Here is a 16,607-nt window from a genome sequence, read left to right on the forward strand (position 1 = left end):
CCACTATCAGATTAGAGCCATAAGGAGACTAGGTATTACCACCCACTACAGGTATCATATTAGAGCCGTAAGAGGCACTAGGCATCTACCACACCACTACCACTAGCAGATTAGAGCCAATAAGGGCACTAGGCATCTCCACCCAACCACTTACTCCAGATTAGAGCCATAAGGGAGACTAGGTATCTACCACCCCACTACCACTATCAGATGTAGCAGCCATAAGGGAGATTAGTAATTTACCACCCCCACTACCTCTTATCAGATTAGCCGATAATGGAGACTAGTTATCTACCAGCCCACTACCCACTACCAGATATAGTGCCATAATTGGAGACTAAACGTATTCTACCACCCCAACTACCACTATCAGATTAGACCATAATGGAGACTAGGTATTCTACCACCCCACTACCACTATTCAGATTTAGAGTCATTAATGGACACGAGGTATCTACCACTACCTCTTAATAGATTAAGCCATAAGGGAGCTAGGTATCTACCACCCACTACCACTATCAATTAGAGCCATAAGGGCACTAGGCATCTTTCCACCCCAAACCACTACCAGATTTAGATCCAAAACGGAGACTAGGACATCTTACCACCCCACTACGACTTATCAGATTAGAGCCATAAGGGCATAGACATCTACCACCCACTTACCACTTCAGATTAGAGCCATAATGGAGACTAGGTATCTACCCCCCACTACCTCTATCAGAATAGAGCCATAATGGGAAACTAGGTATCTCCCACCCCACTACCACTATCAGATTAGAGCCATAATGGAGACTAGGTATCTACCACCCCCACTACCGCTATCATATTAAGAGCCGTAAGGGCACTAGGCATCTACCCACCACTACCCTATCAGATTTAGAGCCACTAAGGGCACTAGGCACTTACCACCCCAACCACTACTACCAGATTAGAGCCTTAAGGGAGGACTAGTATCCTACCACCCCACTACGCACTATCAGATTTAGACGCCATAAGGGAGGACTAGTAATTTACCACCCCACTACTCTATCAAGATGTAGAGCCAAATGGAGACTAGGTATCTACCAGCCCACTACACTACCAGATTTAGATGCATATGGAGGACTTTAGCGTTCTACCACCCCACTACCACTATGCAGATTAGAGCCATAATGGAAGACTAGGTAATCTACCACCCCCTACCACTATTCAGATTAGAGTCATAGGACACTAGGTATCTACCACTACCTCTATCAGATTAGAAGCCATAGGGAGGACTAGGTATTACCACCCACTTACCACTATCAGATTAGAGCCGATAAGGGCACTAGGCATCTTCCACCCCAATACCACTACCAGGTAGAGCCAACGGAGACTAGACATCGACACCCCATACGACTTCAGATTAGAGAGCCATTAAGGCCACTAGACATCTACCACCCCACTACACGACAGATTAGAGCCATAATGGGAGACTAGGTATCTACCAGCTCGTGCTGCTTACCTTCTATGTAGATGTAGACCTCGTAAGTATAGACTAGGGTGATTCGTGTCCATCCCTCCGTTGGTGTGTGTGTGTGGTGTGATGTGTGATGTGTGTGTTGTGGGTGTGTGTGTGTGTGTGTGTGATGAGAGAGAGAGACTTACCTGTGTGTGTACTGAGGACACAGCCTGTATCTCCAGGTTGAAAACTCTTTGTGACTTTCCATCCACTTGACTGGAGGAACCTGAGGGGTAATCCTCTGCAGAGAGAGAGATTGACATATTAAGAACCTGAGGGAGAATGTTCTGCAGAGAGAGGGGAATTGTCTGCGAGAGAGGAGGAATGTTCTGAGCGAGGAAGCTGCAGAGAGAGGGAATGTTCTGCAGGAGAGAGGGGAATGTTCTGCAGAGAGAGGGGAATGTTCTGCAGAGAGAGGGGGAATGTTCTGCAGAGAGAGGGGAATGTTCTGCAGAGAGAGGAGGGGGAATGTTCTGCAGAGAGAGAGGAATGTTCTGCAGAGAGAGGGGAATGTTCTGCGGAGGATGTCAGAAAGCACGGGAATGTTCTGCAGAGAGAGAGGGGGAAGTGCTGCGAGAGAGGGGAATGTCTGCAGAGGAGAGAGGGGGAATGTTCTGCAGAGAGAGGGGGAATGTTCTGCAGAGAGAGGGGGAATGTTCTGCAGAGAGAGGGGGAATGTTCTGCAGAGAGAGATATTAAGAAATATCATGTCTGTTGCCATCTAAACCCAATCAATAAATCAGCACATCAACACATTTATTTTCTCCCCCAGCGGGAGACACTCCACTCTTAACATTTTTGTGATACAACTTATTTTAAACGGTTGTCTGGAGAATTGAAATGGCCAAATGAATGTTACCTCAGGTGAGTGCAGTGAGTAGTTGACAGGCAATCTGTCCAGGGCGATGGGGAGGCAGTACTGACCAGTCTGTAGCCTGTCAGTACTCAGTATAGGCAGCCACTACAGTACACAGGGGGATAGACAGAAGATCAGCCACCGCAAACACTGACAATGGACAAATACATACAGGGGACACATCTACCTTGCCACATCATTGAGAAGAATCACTTACTAGTATATTGATCATAAATAACCAGCACCATGTTCAGTAGAGTATCTGCACGTTCATGTAAGACCACATTAATCCAGCGTGCAGTGAAACTGATCTTGACTAGGCCAGATCATAGACTGATCCAGACCAGATGAGACCAGGACCCATATCCATAAAGGCAGGGTTTACACAGGCAGCCTAATTCTGATCTTTTGCCAATCATTGGTCTTTTGACCAATCAGATTACACAGGCAGCCCCATTCTGGTCTTTCTCCCAATTATTGGCAAATAAACGGCACCATTATCTCAGAGTTGGAGTGCTGCTCTAGGATTAGTTTTGCATTTTAGATCACAATGAATAAGATTGCTTGGACAGGGGAAACCTGATCCTAGATCAGCACTCCTACTGTGAGGCACTTTATGAATATAGGCCCAGGTGAGACCAGGCATGAGGGGTCAGACTTACAGAGTAACCTATGAGTGCCTCACTGGCTCCAGTCTGGTTCTGTTTCTGTTGACAGCTGATGTGGTAGAATGTGAACAGCAGGTGGTGTCTCTCAGTCAGCCTGGCAGGCAGAGCCATCTTCACCTCCTCATAGAAGTCTGGAGACCTGAGGCACAGTCACATAGGACAGAGGTCAGAGACAACACAAYAACAAAAATTAGATTGTTATATTAGAAAATGTAGCATGTTATGCCGTAGTTGTGTTGTTGTAATTTAGCATGTAGTATTTAAAATAGCATCCACTTGCTTGTTATGGTACGTGACCGGGGTGTATACTTCTTGCACAAACTCAGGACCATTCGATTTTCCAAAAATGACCTACGAGGGGGGGAAAAAGCAGAGTAAACTCAATGAAACCATGTTGTACAATGTCACAGCAATGTGGGTGTACAGTCTGTCTGTCTGTGTGTGTGTGTGTGTGTGTGTGTGTGTGTGTGTGTGTTGTGGTTTGTGTGTGTGTGTGTGTGTGTGTGTGTGTGTGTGTGTGTGTGTGTGTGTGTGTGTGTGTGTGTGTGTGTGTGTGTGAGAAACTCACAGGCATCACACAGCTGGGGTCTTCTCCACTCATAAACTGGATTTTAATAGTGATATTCCTTCCTCCTGAAGTCAGCCTGTTGACAAAGTTGAGTCGCTGGGGGTATACATAGAGCAGGTTCCTGGAGAGAGAGGGAAAGGGAAAGAAACTCCCACTAGTTCATGCCTGCACAAATCAGCAGCCCAAGCCCGAAGTATAGCCTGGTAAATGTCAGTGCCCAGAGTTCTTCCTGGTCAGGTGGTCAGGATATGACCATCTTCTATCAGCACCACAATTCCTATTCAGAGTTAGACTGCCTGAGCCTGCACATCCATACTACACCACTAGATGGCACCCGGTGAAGATAACAAATGCATGATATTACACAATACACCACGTGGGCCTGAAAACTAGTCTTACCAATGAACCAAATGTGGTGTGAACATTAGTGTGAGATTAAAAACTATGTAACAATGTAGTCATCTGTCCCGAGACAGGAGACACACTCTTAAGCTGTGTCCCAAACAGCACCCTGTTCCCTATATAGTGGACTATATAGTGGACTATCAAATAAATTTGATTTGATTTGATTTTGATTTGACTTTTGAACAGAGCCCTATAGGGAATAGGGTGCCATTTGGGACACAGTGTTCATCTAGCGAGCAGTGAGGAGGAAGGAGTGAAGTGTTGACAGCATTGGGGGTTGTGTCAGGTCAGACTGGTTGTAGAAGTCCCAGCAAACCTGTTCACGACATTGATGGAAAATAGAAGGCCTGAAGCTACAGTATGTGCTGTGTTAAATACCTTCATGACTGTCTAACATGTGTAAAGCTCACGTGAAGGGACATGTGTACATGGTGCTTAGCACGGAGACAGATAATACACTAGTAGGAGTAGTAAGTCATGAACCTGGAAAACCTGTTTATACTGCTTGAAGCGATGTGCTATGGTAAATCCATGCAGTCTGAAACGCTAAAGCTTTGAGGAGAATTTGCAGAATATGCAATATTCAAAAAGTGGTTTCAGGAGAATTGAGTGAGTGTACTAACCTGTAAATGCTTTTGTGCAGTCTGTGTGTGTGGTATGCATCGACACGTGTGTGTGTGTGTGTGCTCACCTGTAAGTGCTGTGTGGAACATAGACCTCGCTGGAGGGGAACTCCAAAACCTCTTTGACAGGTCGGACGTTCTTCTCAGCCAGTGGTTTGACTGGGATCAGCTCAGTAGACAGACAGGCCACTGGGTTGTCATGGACCGGAGTCACATCCAGTCTTATTGTACCTAAAATAGATCAAGTCAAAAACAGTCTGAAACTATGTTCATTCAGAATTATTCCAAAGTAGGTAAATATAAGAAAGCTGTCAGTCCCACAGGTTTTCACCACTATAAGCAATTGATTCTGAATTATACAAAATAGCCTATTCAGCTATTTTAAAATCATGAAGTCACTTAAACCCAGATAAAACAGACACTTGTTCTTAGAAATGGGACATTCTAGTCACGTGTTGTCAGGTTGAATGGAATGAAACAGCACACAGACAGCCAGGTCTTGCTGTGTGGTTGAATGGAATGAAACAGCACACACAGACAGCCAGGTCTTGCGGTGTGGTTGAATAGCGGATCACCTGGTATGGTTTTAATTCTTCTCTGCAGGGATGAGAACTTCTTGATGTCTGCCAGGAACTTAAACAAGTCCTCATCACTCAGACGGTCCCCCTCCTTAAACAAAGCAGGGTCCAGTTTAGTCAAATGAACATGTCTTCATGTACAACATACAGTGATATAATGTCTCTGAACACCTAACATTAAACATTGTGAATTTGTAGTGTTGCACAGCAGACTTCTTTCCTCTTTTCCATCAACTTCATAGGAAGGTGACATACTGAGCAGAGCAACTAACTGTTGTTATGAGACCAACTCTCCACAGTTGCTAGTAGGAAGGAAAAATGCAACCTTGCTGTGCGATGGCAAGTATGGAGAATGTATGGTATGTCTATATGATACCTGGCCAGGTCTTATCAGGTGTCTGCTCTGTGGATTGTGTGGAATGAAAGAATGCCTTGTCTCGAGGTGATACCCACAAGGTCAAGCATTCTCTGTCCAAGACCATTCTCTGTCCAAGACCTTTCTCTGTCCAAGACCTTTCTCTGTCCAAGACCTTTCTCTGTCCAAGACCTTTCTCTGTCCAAGACCTTTCTCTGTCCAAGACCTTTCTCTGTCCAAGACCTTTCTCTGTCCAAGACCTTTCTCTGTCCAAGACCTTTCTCTGAGCTTAGCGATGCTTATGTCGCTGGATCGATGTTTATATTGTAGAGTGTGTTGTTTTCTCGAGTGCATGTGTTCAGACCTGCTTGCAGAAGGTGCTGATGGTGATGGTAGCAGGTTTGAAGGCAGACATGTTACACTGGTCTTCCATGGTACCGAACCTCTCTGAGTTCCTTCTGGGCAACTGACCTCTCTTTTCCAGACTGCTGGATTTACCTGGATAGGGGAGGAGAGGTCAGTCAAGTCAGGTACAGAAAAGTAAAGTAAGATTAAACAAGCCTTGGGCTCAAGAGTTACCATTCTTAACCACCACAGCACACAACACACCACACACACACACACACACACACACACACACACACACACACACACACACACACACACACACAGCCACACACACACACGTTGAGCGTCGTCAGAGTCGGTGGTGTCTCGCGTCCAGTGTGGCGGTGCTGATGACGTTCATGATGTGACTGTAGCCCAGGCAAAGGGCATGCGTAGCGACAAGTCTCTGACAGAAACATCTCAGACTGATTACGCAGCTTCTCCAGCTTCTCCTTGTTGCACCCATGGAAACCCACAAGAACCACAATTACAACCTATAGCTGTGTGTTGTGTGTGGTGTGTTGGTGTGTGTTGTGTGTGTGTGTTGTTGGTGTGGTGTGTGTGTGTGTGGTGTGTGTGTGTGTGTGGTGTGTGTGTTGTGTTGTGTGTGATCATGGCACTCTACCTTTGCTGAGTCAGTCTCCTTCATGACCATAATATGGGTTCGCACAGGTCACTTGTATCTCTCCCTGCTGCAGCAACCTATTCCTATCTAAACACAGCCAACACAGAGGTACATCATCTGAAACACAAGCAAACAAGAGGATACAATCTGAACACAGCCAACAGACAGAGGTATATCATCTGAAACACAAGCAACAAGGACATCACTTCTGAAACACAGCTAACACAGAGGTACATCACTCTGAAACACAGCCAACAGGAGAGGTACATCACTCTGAACACAAGCCAACACTAGAGGTACACTACTCTGAAACACAGCCAATGCACAGAGGTACATACTCTGAAACTACAGCCAACACAGACGGCTACATCACCTGAAACACAGCGCAACACAGAGGTGCATCACCTCGAAACACGAGTCGAGACACAGAGGTACATCACTCTGAAACTAACCAGACAGAGGATACATCACATCTGAAACACAGCCAACAGACAGAGGAATAATCATTACACGACGTATCACTAGAAACCACAGCCAACACAGAGTTACTCACCTGAAGCAAACAGGCTCACACTTGAACAAACAGAGGTATCACACTCTGAAACACAGCCAACAAACAGAGGTATCATCACTCTGGAAAACACACCAAAGCAGAGTACATCACTCTGAAACAACAGCCAACAAGAGCAAATCCTCGAACACACACCGAGGTAATCAACCTGAACACACAGCCAACACAGAGGTACATTACTCTGAAACACCACCAACACAGAGGTAACATCACTCTGAAACACAGCCAACACAGAGTACATCATCGAGACACGCAACACAGAGGTACATCACTCTGAAACACCGCCAACACAGAGGTACATCACTCTGAAACACGCAACACAGAGGTACATCACCTCTGAAACAGTCAGCCAAACACAGAGTACATCATCTGAAACACAGCCAACCAGACGGACATCACTCTGAAACACAGCCAAGCACAGAGGTACATCACTCTGAAACAAGCCAACACAGAGGTACATCACTCTGAAACACAGCCAAGACACAGAGTACATCATCTGAAACACAGCAAGCACAGAGGTTAATCACTCTGAAACACAGCCAAGACAGAGTACATCACTCTGAAACACAGCCAACACGAACAGAGGTATCATCACGTCAACTACACAGCAACAGAAACACAGCCAACACAGAGTACATACTGAAAACAGCAAACAGAGGCTACTGAAACACAGCCAACACAGAAGGTGTAACAGTCACTCTGAAACACAGCAACACAGAGGTAATCACTAAACACAAGCCAGAGTACATCACTCTTGAAACACAGCCAACAACAGAGGTACATCACTCTGAAACACAGCAACACAGAGGTACATCACTCTGAAACACACCAACACAGAGGTACATCACTCTGAACACAGCCACACGGGAAATCACTCGACACAGCGCAACACAGAGGTACATATTGAAGGCCAACAACAGGGTCACCTCGAACACGCCAAACAGCAGGTACATCATCTGAAACACAGCAACACAGAGATACATCACTCTGAACACAGCCAAGCACAGAGTACATCATGCTGAAACACAGCCAACCACAGGTACATCACTCTGAAACACAGCCAACACAGAGGTACATCACTCTGAAACAACAGCAAACACAGAGCGTACATCACTCTGAAACACAGCCAAACACAGAGGTACATCACTCTGAACACAGCCAACACAGAGGTACATCACTCTGAAACACAGCCAAGACAGAGGTACTAATCACTCTGGAACACAGCCAAGACACAGAGGTACATCATCTGAAACACGCCAACAGCAAGGTATATCCATCTGAACACAGCAACACAGAGGCTAATCACTCTGAAACACAGCCCATAACACAGAGGTACATCACTCTGAAACACAGCCACAACAGAGGTACTATCACTCTAAACACAGCCAAGACACAGAGTACATCACCTCTGAAACACAGTGCCAACCACAGAGGTACATCACTCTGAAACACAGCCAACACAGGTACACTCACTCTGAAACACAGCCAACACAGAGGTAACATCACTCTGAACACAGCCAAACACGAGGTACATCAACTCTGAAACACAGCCAACTACAGAGGTACATCACTCTGAAACACAGCCAAACACAGAGGTACATTCACTCTTGAAACCAGCCAGACACAGAGGTACATCATCTGAAAACCGCCAACAGAGATACATCACTCTGAAACACAGCAACACAGAGGTACATTCACTCATAGACACAGCCAACACAGAGTACATCAACTCTCGAAACACAACAGAGATAACCACTAACAGCACCAGATACATCATAGCAACAACACAATTAATCGTCCACTATACGACACGGGATCTATGGCAAGTTGTCTGGTATGCCTACGTAACCCATGATATCGTCTTCCACAGCGGAACAGTCATCAGAGCGCTGAAACTGCAGCCAACACGATCACACAGACTCCTATCACAGTAAGCAGAGAGCACCTGCAACACCTGTCCCAAGCCACGAGCCACTATGTGTGGAGGACACGGTCGGGCTTGTGGTTTCAATTGCATGGGCCCAACCATATAGAATATCAGGCAGTGCACACTACTGCTTAAGTCACTTTGAATAAAGCCTCATTAAAAAGGCATATCATTTAGTGCTACAGTGTTTACCAGAATGACCAGTCAACTGTAGATACGTTAGGTGCGTACAGACGTGTGTATTACCTGAACGAGCATACTCGAGATAGGGCAGTAGGTTGTGAGAATGGGTAATTTAACCTTTGTGGACCAGTGGAAGATGTCTGGAGAGGGTTATGTGAGGAAGAATATGGCTGCTCGGGAGAGGGTGGATGGCTCCGTCTCGTGCGGATGGGGCTATGCAGAACCCTTTAAAACTGTCTAGTTCAGATACAGTAAAGTTCTCGGATATCTGAGGAAGTATCAACAGAGAGGTCAGCGTTAATGTCACCTGAGTGGTGGATTACAAGATGTCCATTCATCTTTATGTGTAGATAATATGCTGGAGAGGCGACCAACCGGAAAGAATTACAGATAGTGGAAGACTACCTGAACTTGTTCAATAAGTAAACCTCATTTTACATTTCCGTGCAAACCTATGTTGTGCCCTAAATGTGAACTAACTCCGTATAGGGATTATACAGGGACAACAGGCCTTTTCCTCACTACGTTCAGCGGGTTTGGGCGACAAGGCAATGTATATATTAGAGACGTCCGCACAGAGTTGCTGTTGACACCATTTCCTCACCCGCTGAAGAGCTCCACCACACAGACAGTAGTCTGTCCTACTTGTAATCCCACAGACAGTAGTTCCTACGTATTACACACAGAGTATTGCCCCATTAATACACACGACAGGCTGCTCTTCCCTACTGTAATAACACACAGACAGTACTGTCTGGACTGTAATACCACACAGACAGTAGTCTTCCACGTAATCCACACAGCAGTACCGCTGTCCACTGTATAACACACAATCAGTCGGTCTGGTCCTACTCGTAATTACTTACACAGACAGTAGTTCTGTCCCTACTTGTATACCAGTCACAGACATGTAGTTCTTCTTCTGTAATACCACACAGACATTAATCTGGCCCTATGTATATACACACGACGTAGTCTGGCCTAGCTGTAATACCGACATTCGACAGTAAGTTCTGCTGGCCCTACTGTATTAACCACATCAGTACATAATCCTGCCCATACTGAGATAGGCCTACAGCAGAAACAGCGTCTGTACGCTCTGTATACATGCTAAGACGTAGGTTCTGTATCCTACTGTATACAGCACAGACAGAGTCTGTCCCTCCTGTAATGACAAGACACTAGTTGTCCCTACTTTAAACCACACAGACAGTCGTCTGTGCCTACGTGGTAATATCACAGGAAGTCGCGTCGTGCTCTGTAATATCCACACGAGGACAGTCGTCTGCCACTGTAAATACTCAACACAGACAGTCTTCTGTCCTAACTGTAACACCACCAGACAGTAGTTCTGTCCCTATGTAATCAACAACAGAACGTCTTCTGTCCCTACTGTACTACCACAAGACTAGTCTGGTCACTAGTGTAATATCTCACGACAGGACCGAAGTCCTGTCCTATCGGTAATACCACACAGATCAGTCTGTCCTACTGTAATAGCAAGCAGACAGTAGTCTGTCCTACGGTTAATGACCTAAATCAGACCGTGCTGTCCTATGTAATCACCACACTACGTAGTCTGTCCTCTGTAATACACAGACGAGACTATAGTATTGTCCACTTGGTAATACCAAACGACAGTAGTCTGTCCTACTGTAAACGAACACAGACAGTCGTCTGTCTACGTAATCGACCACACGACATGTCGTCTGTCCCTATGTATACCACACAGACAGTAGTCTTCCCTACTGTATATACCACAGCAGACGTCGTCTTGATCCTACTGTAATACCACAGCAAGACAGTAGTCTGTCCTACTGTAATACTCAACAGACAGTAGTTGTCCCTCTCGTAATCACAGCAGTAGTCTGCCTACTTATCACACAGACAGTAGTCTGTCCTACTGTATACCATAACAGACAGTCAGTCGTCCCACTGTAGATACACACCAGACAGTAGCTGCCTCTGTAACTACACAGACAGTAGTCTGTCCTACTAATACAACACAGACAGCGTCTATGACTCCCAAAGTTTACTGTAATACACACCACAGACAAGTCGCTGTCCCTACTGTATAACACACACAGACAGTAGTCTGCCTATGATACCACAACAGACAGTATCTGTCCCTACTGTAATACCAAAGCAGACAGTCGTCTGTCCCTACTGTAAATACACAACAGAGACATACGTCTGTCCCTACTGTAATACCACACAGACAGTAGTCCTGCCTACTGTAATACACACAGACAGTAGTCTGGCCCTACTGTAATACCACAACAGACAGTAGTCTGCCCTACTGTAATACCACACGACCAGAGTAGTCTGCTACTGTAATACCACACAGACAGTTCTGGCCTATGTAATACACAAGACAGTATCTGTCCTACTGTAATCACACAGACAAGTTGTCCTACTGTAATACCACAACAGACAGTAGTTGTCCCAACTGTAATACCACCAGACAGTAGTTGTCCTTACTGTATACACACAGACAGTAGTCTGGTCTACTTGTAATACCACAACATGTCTGTGTCCTACTGTAATACCACACAGACAGTAGTCTGTCCCTACTGTAATACCACACAGACAGTAGTTCTGTCCCTACTGTAATACCACACAGACAGTAGTCTACTGTAATCTGTCCTTACTGTCAATACACACAGACAGTAGTCGTCCCTACTGTAAATCAAAGACAGTACTCTGCCTACTGTATACAACAGACAGTAGTCTGTCCTATTACTGTAGTACCACACAGACAGTATCTGTCCTACTGTAATACACACAGACAGTAGTCTGTCCTACTGTAATACGCAACCCAGACAGTTCGTCTTCCTACTGTATAACACAGCAGACAGTATCTGTCCTACGAGATACCACACAGACAGTAGTCTGTCCCTACTGTTAATACACACAGCCAGTATCTGTCCTTACTGTAATACCACACAGACAGAGTAGTTGTCTTACTGTAAATACCACAAGACAGTAGTCTGTCCTACTTGTAATAACCAAACAGACAGTGTCGTCCCTACTGTATAACCAACAGACAGTCAGTCTTCCCTACTGTAATACCCACACAGACAGGTTGAAGTCGGCCCCCTACTGGAATAATACACACACCGACAGTAGTCTGGCCCTGCACTGTAATACCACACAGACAGTCGTCTGCTATGTAACCCACATGAATGTCTCTGTAATACACACAGACAGTGTTGTCCCTACTGTAATACCACACACGTTGAATGCAGTATCTGGGCTCTCTGTACGAACCACGAACAGTAGTCTGTCCTACTTGAGAATACCACACAGACAGTAGTCCTGTCCCTATCTGTAATACCACACAGCAGTAGTCTGTCCTACGTAATACACACAGACAGTAGCTGTCACCACGTACATACCCTGACGTAGTGACCCACGTATGATACCTACCAGACGTAGTCTTCCTACGTAATACCACACAGACATCGTCTGTCCCTACTGTAATACCGCACAGACAGAGTCCTACTGGTAAACACTAGAACGTAGCTGTCCCTACTGTAATACCACACAGACAGTAGTCTCTCCCTACTGTATACCACACAGACAGTGTCTTCCCTACTGTAATACCACACAGACAGTAGTCTGTCCCACTGAGATTACCACATAACAGCGCTCCTTGTACAACACCAGTCGTCTGTCCCTACTGTAATACACCACAAGAAGTAGCTGCTATGTTCCACACGAGTGCGTCCCTACTGTATATACACACAGACAGTAGTCTTCTACTGTAAATACCACACAGACAGTATCTTCGCCAGTGTATACACACACGGTTGCCTATGTATAACCAGACGTCTCTGTCCCTACGTATCAACAGACAGTGTCTCACGTAATACCACACAGACAGTCGTCTGTCCCTATGTAATACCATACACAGACAGTGTCTGTCCTACTGTATTACCACATCAGACAGTAGTCTGTCCCTACTGTAATACCACACAGACAGTATCTTCCTACTGTAATCCACACCCAGACAGTAGTCTCCCTTATGTAATACCACACGACAGTAGTCTGTCCTACTGTAATACCAAATAGTAGCTCCCACGAATACCCCGACAGTCGTCGTTCCCTACTTAATACCACAGACGCTCGTCACCTACTAGACACAAGGACGTAGTCTGGCCCTACTGTAATACACACAGACAGTAGTCTGTCCCTACGTAATACCAACAGACAGTTACTCTGCTCTAAGGAATGACCACAGCAACATTCTGTGGTTATCTGATACAAAGTTATGGAACACTTTTCTGTAAGGGTGTCTTATGAATGCATAAGAGAAATTATTCATCTTGCAGTGTCATTATTGGAATGTTTCGTACTACTTTACTGTATCTCATCATGCATCATACAGCATACATAGCATGTCAATTCATGACAGTGTTAATGTCCCAGCAGAGATCTCACAAAGTGTTTCAAGTGAATGTAAAGTCTTGAAGGGATGTCCACTTCTTCCTTTAAGAGAAAAAATGTTAGGGGAATGACATGGAGCTTTTCGTTCCCATACACTTTGAGAAGGATGAGCAAAGAGAGAGGATGTAACTGAATCGGGGAAAGAACAATTGAGAAAGAGCTTCTGTGTTCTACGGCTATCTCCCTTGTGACTGTGTCTGAGAAAGGATAACCTACGGTGACCTGTCGCTTAGTGTACATGTAGGTCCCATATCTACCATTTACAACCTCTCATTCCATCATGTCAATATGAGTCCTCTACAACAGTTAAACACTTCATAGCAGGACTGTGCTGCTGCTAGCACAACAGCATGATCTCTTCCTGGTCTCTCTCACGTTAATCTGAAGCAGACAGAAGAGGTGACAGTTCAGTAATGTTAAGTGGGATGTGTTGTGTGTGTGTGTGTGTTGTGTGTGTGTGTGTGTGTGTGTGTGTGTGGTGGTGTGGTGTATGTATTGTGTGTGTGATGTGTAATGTGTGTGTGTGTGTGTGTGTTATATTTGGACAACGCTTCAAATTCAACAGTTATGTGGTAATACATGTGGACGGCATTGCAGTGTATTAACTTTAAAAGCCAAGCATTCCACAGGACTTCATATTCATTTTGATGAAACACAGCACAGCTGATGATTGCTGGCTGTGTGTCTAAACATCTGGCATATACAACCTCCCAATCCCCTGATGCACCACATATCACTACTTAGCCTACAATACACACACCATGGTTGCCAAATAATCATAACCATCTTCGCTGTAATAATCTTTCATATACCCGTTGTTGTATGTGACTGTAAACTCATCTGTCAGTCGGTCAGGGCAGGACAGGTTAGAGAATGTTGCCAGCGAACTATATCAACATCTGCGCATATTTCCAGATGTGAAACAAAACTCATTTCATTGCAGAGAAAACAGTAAAGAGATGGTGAAAGAGAGAAATAGAGAGACAGACAGACAGGGAGGGACAGACCGAGAGAGAGACGGAGAGCGAGACAGAGAGAGCGAGACAAAGACGAGACAGACAGAGAGAGGAGACAAGACAGAAAGAGCGAGACAAGACAGAGGAGCGAGACAAGACAGAGAAAAGCGAAGAAAGACAGAGAGAGCGAGACAGAGAAGAGAGAAGCGAGACAAAGACAGAGAGAGCGAGAGACAACGACGAGCAGAGAGACGAGACAGAGAAGACAGAAGAGAGCGAAGACAGAGACAGAGAGAGCCGAGACCAGCAAGAACAGATGAGAGCGAACACAGAGAGAGCGAGACACAAGAAGAGAGAGAGCAGAGAGCCTGAGGACAGAAAGAGAGAGAAGAAAAACTACCTCACAAACCCCTCTGTTCCAGATTGAGTCATGTCAAGTGTAATTAGTTCAACAAGCTGGACAGTATGTCATCCTGTTCCATAACTGGGGGATGTTTCATGGGCCTACAACATGGTGCCTTTTTCAGGCCCATCTACGTCCTCCTCTAATGAATTAAATTAAGAGGATGTTGTGTTAATATCCATAAGGCACAATGTTATTGTGGAGGTTATGGAGAAGAGCATCATCTGGTTCCCTCGCCATGCAGGAGATGCAGTATATAATGAAGGGAAAGGCAGTAGAAAAAGACTAGCACTTTGAGACTGCGCAACCAGGATGCAGTGTGGCCAGACCACCAAAAGGTCAACGGCTCAAATCCAAACGTGGTGCCCTTGAACCTTAAAACGCTAAATCCAATCCAAAAACCATCCGGCTGTGCAAGTCCATAACACACACATGCTACTAGTTTTGGCTAACAGAACTGTGTTTGGATAGGAGAGTACAGTGTGATTCAGATGGGTTGGTTGTATGAACACGGCTATGCTTGGTCTACTGGAGAAGCCTCTCAGTCCAGGGCTTCTGGACGTTCTGTCTCCTGTGCCTAAAGTCTTCGGATATCCCACTGATCCATCACTTCAGTGACCAGCAACACAAACCTGACACACTGGTCATGAAATCACCTAAAGATGAAGCACACCTTGCCGACGAACTGCTTAGAACATTTCCTGACTATCGTACATGTTGAATCACAACTGTTCGCCGACAACCAGCGCGTGATCTACTGACGCACGGCCCACGTTCGCTATGGTGCGTCTTGTCCTTAACACGCATTAACCTCAATGAAGGTCATGTGATTCTTCCTGACCTTATAACACACAGTGGGCCAAAGAATACAGCACTGTGGAAACCCTTCAGAAGGAAACCCTACTGTACCTTTTTCTTCTCTCGCAGGTCGTACAGAGCCAGGGTAGCAAACAGTGGTTCAATGTCAATCTCAAACCTATGGAGGACAGGGGAGAAAATAGATCAGCCTGTCATTTCACAGCAGTGTGTCGACCAGCCAGCAAACATTGTCAATAAGCCTGACGTATTATGACATTTTATCAATTCTATAAAGTTCTGCATTGTTGATTGAGAAAGCACATAAGCATTTTGCTGCAATTGTGTATGTGGCGAATACATTTCATTTGATTCTATTTATCAACTCAGGATACTCAACAGAAATATGGATTGTTGGTGTATGCACCAACATTGAGACTTGGAACTGAGCCAATCCAGTGATAAGCCCCACTGAAAGTTGGGACAAACAGCTGCCAAAACAATGTTTAGAGATTATAAAGAACTTAGCTAAAACCTTTGGCAGCTTTACGGTGTGGGAGAAGCAGAAAGAGAGAGAGAGAACAGAGAGAGAACAGAGAGAGAGAGAGAGAGAGAGAGAGAGCGAGAGAGAGCGAGAGAGAGAGACAGCGAGAGACAGAGAACAAGAGAGACAGAGAGATACTAGCCCACAGAAAGTGTGTAAGAGAGGGAGAGAAAGGGAACGTGTCTCACAGAAAGTGATGGTCTAAAGGAAAGGTAACAACCACTGTACTGC

General features: G+C 45.3%; 1 pseudogene; it reads right to left on the reverse strand.

Annotated features, from left to right (window-relative positions):
- LOC111957567 (dedicator of cytokinesis protein 8-like) overlaps positions 1–16,607 on the reverse strand; it is a 106,652-nt pseudogene that overhangs the window by 45,556 nt on the left and 44,489 nt on the right.

The sequence above is a fragment of the Salvelinus sp. IW2-2015 genome, linkage group LG33 (genome assembly GCF_002910315.2).
Source record: "Salvelinus sp. IW2-2015 linkage group LG33, ASM291031v2, whole genome shotgun sequence".
NCBI lineage: Eukaryota > Metazoa > Chordata > Actinopteri > Salmoniformes > Salmonidae > Salvelinus > Salvelinus sp. IW2-2015.